The following is a 7015-nucleotide window of genomic DNA, read 5'->3' as shown; positions in this document are numbered from 1 at the left end:
GAGGTGGGGGCGGGGTGGCACAACTACCAGGCAGGAGCTCAGGCCCAGCCGTGAGTCTTAGCAGCAGGAATCCTGGGTCACAGCTTTGGGGGAGGGGGAGGGCAGCTGGCCATGTTGCTTTTTTTTCGCTGACCCAAAAATGCCCTGGACTTTTGTGCAAAAAATTAACTTCGGAGTTCCCATCGTGGCTGGGCTGTAACAAACCTGACTAGTATCCATGAGGACTGGGCTTCGATCCCTGGCCTTGCTCAGTGGGTTAAGGATCCGGCATTGCTGTGAGCTGTGGTGTAAGTTGCAGACAAGCCTCCGCTCTGGCGTTGCAGGGGGGAACTTCCCATATGCCGCAGGTGCAGCCCTAAAAATAATAATAATAGTAATAATAATAATATAATTTTTTTTAATCTAAAAGAAAATCAGTCTCCTGGCTGGCCCTGTTGGTGTTCCCTCCAGTGTCTTCACAGCCCCCTTCCCCGAGGCCCCTCCCCTGGCTCCAGGCCCTGCACCTCCCACCCCACCTCCCAGTGGACCAGGCCCCCAGGCCCCTCACACCACAGCCAGAGGGACATTTTGGACACCAAACCTTGACAGGCTGATCTCTCTCAAAATCATTAGCACACAAGGAACCCATGCCAATCCAGGAGGAAAAGACAAGGGGCCCATTAGAAAAACGGCCAAATTGTATGAAGGAGCCGTTCCCCTACGGAAAAAAAAAAAATGCAAATGGCAAAAACATATGAAAAGATTCCTAACCTCATTTACAGTTAAATAAATGAAAATCAAAACAAACTTGGGACACCATCTCCATCCCCCACCCCAGTGGAAAAAAGAAATTGGAACCCTTGGATGACATGTGCAGCGATGGGGGGGGAGGGAGGGGCGTGGCCTCTGGGTCTCTCCCACTCAGTCTGGATGTGGCGACAGGTGTGGCAAAGTGGTGGAACTTTTGGAAGGTGATGATAGAGAACGTCCCCTCCCATCCAGAACCCACGGCTAGAAAGGTGCCCTTGATGTGTCTTCCTAGCTGGTCCCTGAGTCTGTACCACGTGATACTGTGTGACGGCTGGCTGGCGAGCTTTCCCCGGCAAGGTTTATAACAGCCAAAACCTGCAACAAAGATGCCCCGCATCTTTGCGGGTCAGTGGAAAGGGGCGAGTCAGTACCACTCCTCTGCCCCATCTGTACAACCACTTGCTCCGCAAACATTAAGAAGAAGGAGGCAGGCCCAGCAGGATGGGCAGTGTCTTGGGAGAACTGGGACTCAGGTTCGATCCCGGGCCCGGCACAGTGGGTTAAGGATCCAGTGTTGCCGCAGCCGCCAGCTTAGGTTGCAACTGCGGCTTGGATCTGATCCTGGCCCAGGAACAGCTAAAAAAAGAAGAAGGAGGCAGTAGGACCACATACACATGCTGAAGTAAACCCAGGTCAGGAAAGGGAGCTTCAGATCTCAGCATACAGCGCCGTCCCTTTACGTGTAACTCTGAAAGCATGAGCTTCTCCTCACAAGTGCACGCATGGACCATCTGTCTGGAAGCCCACACCAAAAACTGCTCAGTGAAACTGCCTTTGGCAAGAGAGACAGGTGGGGAGAAGGGGGCTTTCACTCTGCATTGCGTCCTCTTCTGTTCTGCTTGGATTTCCAATCGTGGGCACAGAGGATTTTAATTTTTTAAATGTCATCAGGAAAGATCTGGGGAGTTGGGAGGGGGAATTTGAGGCCAATTTGGTTTTCTTCTTTGTACTTTCCTATATCAAAAAGAATCCAAATCAATGTGTTTAAATGTTGCAAAACAAACAAAAACTTGCGCTGCCTTGGGGATAAAGTCCACGCTCCTGAACTCGTGCTGGGAGGTCCCGCGGCGCCAGAGGCTGCTTCCCTGCTAGCCTCCTGACTCCTGGGTCTCCACCACAGCCGACTCCACCCACCTTCCACACCCCAAAGCCCCTTGCCCTCTCTTGCCTCTGGGCCTCCTGCCATGCTGCTCCCTGGAACCCTGCTCCCCTGATCGCCCTAACCTTTTCTTCCTGGTCCTTCAGATGCTGCCCATCCTCCCCCGCCTGGCAGTCTGGCCCTGCCTGGCCGCCTCCCGACGCCCTGGCCTCACCCCCATCACACCAAGCCTCCCACTGCAAGGACGTGTGCTTCCCACGGGCCAGCCTCCCTGGCCACCTCACAGCAGCCTGGAAGGTAAGGACAGGGCCTGGCTCGCCAATGGTGCCCGGGCACATAGTAGGTCTCCTGAATGTCTGCTGACTGGACTGACAGGTGATGGCCGTGGGGAGGGGTGTGCACGAAGAATGCACCAGCAGCTGGCACCCCCGCTGGGCCCTCAAGCAGGCCTGTCTGTGGAGCAGGATTCCTGGGCCCGGCCCCAGACGGCGGGCCCGAGGGCCTGCGGAGGCCGTCTGGAGGGGCAGACAAAGCAACCCGCAGCAGCGCCGCCCGCTCCCCTCCAAGGTGGCTTTTATTTCCTCTTCTGCGGGTGCCAAGTCCCTGAACAAATATTTTCCTGGAGTGGAGGAGCGGCTGAGCTCCCAGCCTTAAGTGCTGGAAACACCGCTGGGTCGGGGCAGGTTCCAGGAACGGGAGGAAGAGCAGGGGTCTGGCGGCAGCTGGAGGGGCGGGGGTCCTCAGGGCTGCCCTCTGGGTGGTGCCCACTCTCCTGGGCAGGAGGCGGCGGCCCTGGAAGGCCTTCACCCCTGGCCTCTCTGCCCAGAAATTAGAATCTTCTGGGCTCCAGAACAAAACACGGGCCATGTGGGCCTCCCTCATTTTTGCTGAAAAAGCTACAGTGGGGTTTAAAGGAACTAATTAGAATCTCAGAAGCCCTTTTATAAGTTTTGTTCCCCCTCCCTTTAACTTTCTTATTGCAGAATAAAATACAGAGTACTCTCATATTAAGAGTTTAACTTGATTTATTTACAGATACATACACCCTTGTAATCACCACCGACAGCAAGCCAGAGAACATTCCAGAGAACCTTTCAGAGACGGGTCCTTCATGTTCCCGCCTTGTCAGTACCGCTCCCCATCCTGGGCCGAGGTGCCACGGGCTTCCATCACCAACTGCTTTTCCCTGTTCCTGAACCTTATATAAATGGAATCATGCAGGTTGGCTTCTTGCGCTTTACGTATTGCCTGTGCCATGATCTGCGTTGTCTGCGTAGCAATAGCTTGGTCTTTTTCATTGGTACATAATATTCCATCATAGGAACGTAGCACAATATATCTGTTGTCCTCCTGCTCCTGGACATTTGTGTTGTTTCCCTGTCTGGGCTGTGATGCCTGAGGCTGCTGTGGCCATTCTCACATATGCCTTTCAGCAGAGACGTGCGCTCCTGCTGCTTGGATCATAGGGTAGGCACAGGTTTGGCTTTGGTTTCCCAAGTGCACTTACAGCAGCTTCCCAACAGCACAGAAGCTTTCCGGGGCCTCCACACACCCTCCAACCACTCTCCCTGTCTAACAGCAGCCTTTGTGATGGGCCTGTGATAGTGTCTTATACTGTTAATAAACTTTCTCTTTTTTTTGCTTTTAAGGGGCGCACCTGTGGCCTATGGAGGTTCCCAGGCTAGGGGTTGAATCCGAGCTGCAGCTGCCCGCCACAGCCACAGCAATGTGGGATCCAAGCCATATCTGCAAGCTACACCACAGCTCACATCAATGCCGGATCCTTATCCCACTGAACAAGGCTAGGGATCGAACCCACCCTCTTGGATACTTACTAGTCGGGTTTGTTACCACTTAGCCGCAATGGGAACGCCACCGTTAGTACACCTCTACTGACTGCTTGACTTTCAGAGCAGGGCAGCAGCACCAGGTGGCCACAAGGAGCCCCCCCAAAGGCAGAGACTCCCATATCTGCACTGAACCCCCAGGCCATGCTTCAAGCTGGGCTTGTAATAAACCAGCCACCTGCAAGAAGCACCCCAGGTAGCAGGAAGTCAAAGTAGAAGCAGTCAATTGCAATGATGGGGCGAGAGGTGCCAAGAGGTACCCAGAAGTCATGCGGACACTGAGGACATAGTGCCTCTCCCTACAGGAGCTTTGAGCCGGGCTTGAAGATGAGCAGGAGACAGGGTAGCAGTGCTGAGGCCCTGGTTTGGGCCTCACACACACTCACACCCACACGCCACGAGTGGGTGCAAAGTTGGCTCAAGGATCAGTCCTGGGGGATGAGGGGGTGCAGCTGTGTTAGGGAGGGGGAGGAAGGGAGGGTGCCCAGGTGAGCACTGTTCCTGGGACTTGGCAGAGCTGGCAGATCCTAAGCCCCTCTAGGCTCCCTGGCCCAGGGCCTCCTCCAGCTCCTGCAGGTCCAGGAACCAGGAGCTCCCCTCACCCCATAGCAACTCAGCTTGACTTTGTCTCCTGCCAGGCCTCCGAGGAATGGGGTGGGGTTGATGGGGAGATAGGTGGGAGGCACTTCTCTGTGCAGAAGTTCCCTGCAGACTGTTTAAAAGGTGCTTTCTTGGAGTTCCCACTGTGGCTCAGCAGTAACAAACCCAACTAGCATCCATGAGGATGCTGGTTCCACCTGTGGCCCTGATCAGTGGGTTAAGGATCCAGGGTTGCCGTGACCTGTGGTGTAGGTCACAGACACAGGTTGGATCTGGCATTGCTGTGGCTTCAGTGTAGGCTGGCAGCTGCAGCTTCCTTTCAACCCCTATCCTGGGAACCTCCACATGCACGGGTGCAGCCCTTAAAAAAAAAAAAAAAAAAAAAAAAAGATGCCTTCTCTCCCAGATGCTGTTTTGGGGCCCACCTACCATCAGTGCCTCCCTGGGGGGGGGGGCGATGAGACCGGCCTTCTTGAGGCCCAGCTCTGGGATTGCTGCCCCTTCAGACCCCACCCAGGACCACCAGTTCCAAGGACAACCTCCTCGCAGGTGCCTTTGCCCTCGGGGCTCCATGTGAAAGTGTCCCTGTGGGAGAGCAAGGTGACACCCGGTGAGGTGGGGACACGCCTCACAGGTCCTGCCAGTTTTCCTTTGGTTCTCAAATCCGGCATCTGGTCCCCACCCCTCCCCACCCCAGCTCTCCACTGTCCCTGGGCCCCCATCCCCCATCCCTCTACACATTTATCTTTCCTGCATCTGCTCAGAGGCTCCCCTGCAGCCCTCAGCGAGGTCACAAGGCAGCCTGACCACCACTCTCCCCACGTTCCAGACTCATGTTTTCTCACACCTGCTTACGCTCCACGTCCGGCAGGAAGCCTCTGGAGTCCTTATTTTGGCTGAGGCTGTGCCCTCTGTCTGGAACGCCGCCTCTCCCTAGTTTGAGAGGCTGATTTGAGTCTGTCCTTCAAGACCCAATTCCCTTGCCACCTCTGGCCTCTCCCCCCCCAACCCCGAGGCCAGGCCAGGCCGGGGGTGGGGGGTGGGCACCCTGACTCCCCCATCAGCCCACACCAAGCTGTCATTGAAACTGCCCTCACCGGGACCCTCTCCCAGTGTCTCTGAGAGCAGGGCCGGCCTGCACATCTTTGTTCCCAAAGTGAAAACACTGCACTCTCCAGAACAAAACCCAAGAGGCAAGCAAGGCCGAAAATGCAATTTCATGCAGAAACTGGCTGCGAATTAAGAAGGCAACACAATCAATCTGGGAGAAGATGTCTCATTAGTTTAGAAAATAACTTGAAAGAATTAAGTAGAAATGCAGTGAGTCTCCCATCCCCACGCTACGCGCACACATGTGCATGCGTGCACACCCCCCCCACCCCAGGCCACAGGGGTGGGTGTGATCTCAAGGTGAGGGAAGAATGACAGTGCTTGATTGCCCCATTCTGGGGGGGTGGGGGGAAACTTGGGGAAGCAGAAAAGAGGGGACAAGGGGGTCAAGGTGGTGGGAAGCAGGGCAGCAAGCTGACACCTGAGGAGAGATGGGCCAGAGAAATTGGGATGACAGAGGAACTCAAAGATGTTTCAACTCCTCCACATTTTCATTTCTTCACTGTTCAAACACTCAGTAAAGCTGGTTTTATGGCACCACCCTGTCCCGGCAGTGCCCCGAGGTGGGTGTGACTCAGGGGGAGCAGAGAAGGAAGAGGAATCAGCAGCGTGAGAGTGGTGGGTGGGGTGCAGTTTAGCCCATTTGAGTATGACAGAAGCAAGTGTCCCAGGAGGCTGATCCTGGAACTGTGAAAGTCCCACATTGGGGGGACATCCTCCCCAATCCCGCTGTCACCCAGGGTCACTTTTGTGGGTTCAGGGGCCAGGCTGCCAGCATCCAAATCCCAGTTCCCCTGCTCACCAACATTTGATCATGGGCAGGGAACTTTCTCTCCATACTCCAGGTTTTGTCTGCAAAGTGGGGACAATTCATAGCAGTGTGTCTCCTAGAGGGTTAAGGAGTTGTCCCTGGTGAGTGAAGTCACCCAGGTGCTGTGTCTAGCAGTGTCTGGCTCACTGCAAAATTATTAATATCCAGACAGCCAGTTCTGCAACTGTGCCCATGATGTCCAGCCCAAGGACGGGCAAAAAATTGGTCCTTGCTGTCTCTGGCACTTGTTGAATGAATACAGGATCTGAGGACTTTGTGTTGGCGAGAGTAGAATTCACTCTGCAAAGCCGCCCTGAGCCTGTAGTCCCTGCCTCACCAGCAGGTGCAGGGTACGGGAGCAGGGGTCCCTCCAGCTCTGAGTTCCCAAGACACACCCAGGCTCTGGTGTCAGGGGCTGGTCTGTACCCAGAGCCAGTGAGACCTGCCATGGAAGGGCAGCTGAAAGGCTGGCTGGGCAGCCTGGACAGGACTGAGAAAGGGGAGGGTGGCTAGATGCCCTTAGAATAACTAGGGCTCCTGCAGTCCCTGTGTCTTTCAACCCCCCCCAAATTGTTACCGCAGTTTTTCCCTAATGGGCAGACTTCATTTAGAGCTTTGGTACTGAAGTTTGCCAGTGAGTTTCCAGGAGTCGTGCGACACGGAGCCAAGAGAAGAGGTGGCAGACTTTGAGTCAGTAGGGAGCCTTGTGTCCTTGAGGAAGGGAATGATCTAGAAGGACAGGCTGGGCAGCAGAGAGGA

The sequence above is a fragment of the Phacochoerus africanus genome, chromosome 5 (assembly GCF_016906955.1).
Source record: "Phacochoerus africanus isolate WHEZ1 chromosome 5, ROS_Pafr_v1, whole genome shotgun sequence".
Lineage (NCBI taxonomy): Eukaryota > Metazoa > Chordata > Mammalia > Artiodactyla > Suidae > Phacochoerus > Phacochoerus africanus.
This window is presented reverse-complemented; position numbering follows the sequence as displayed.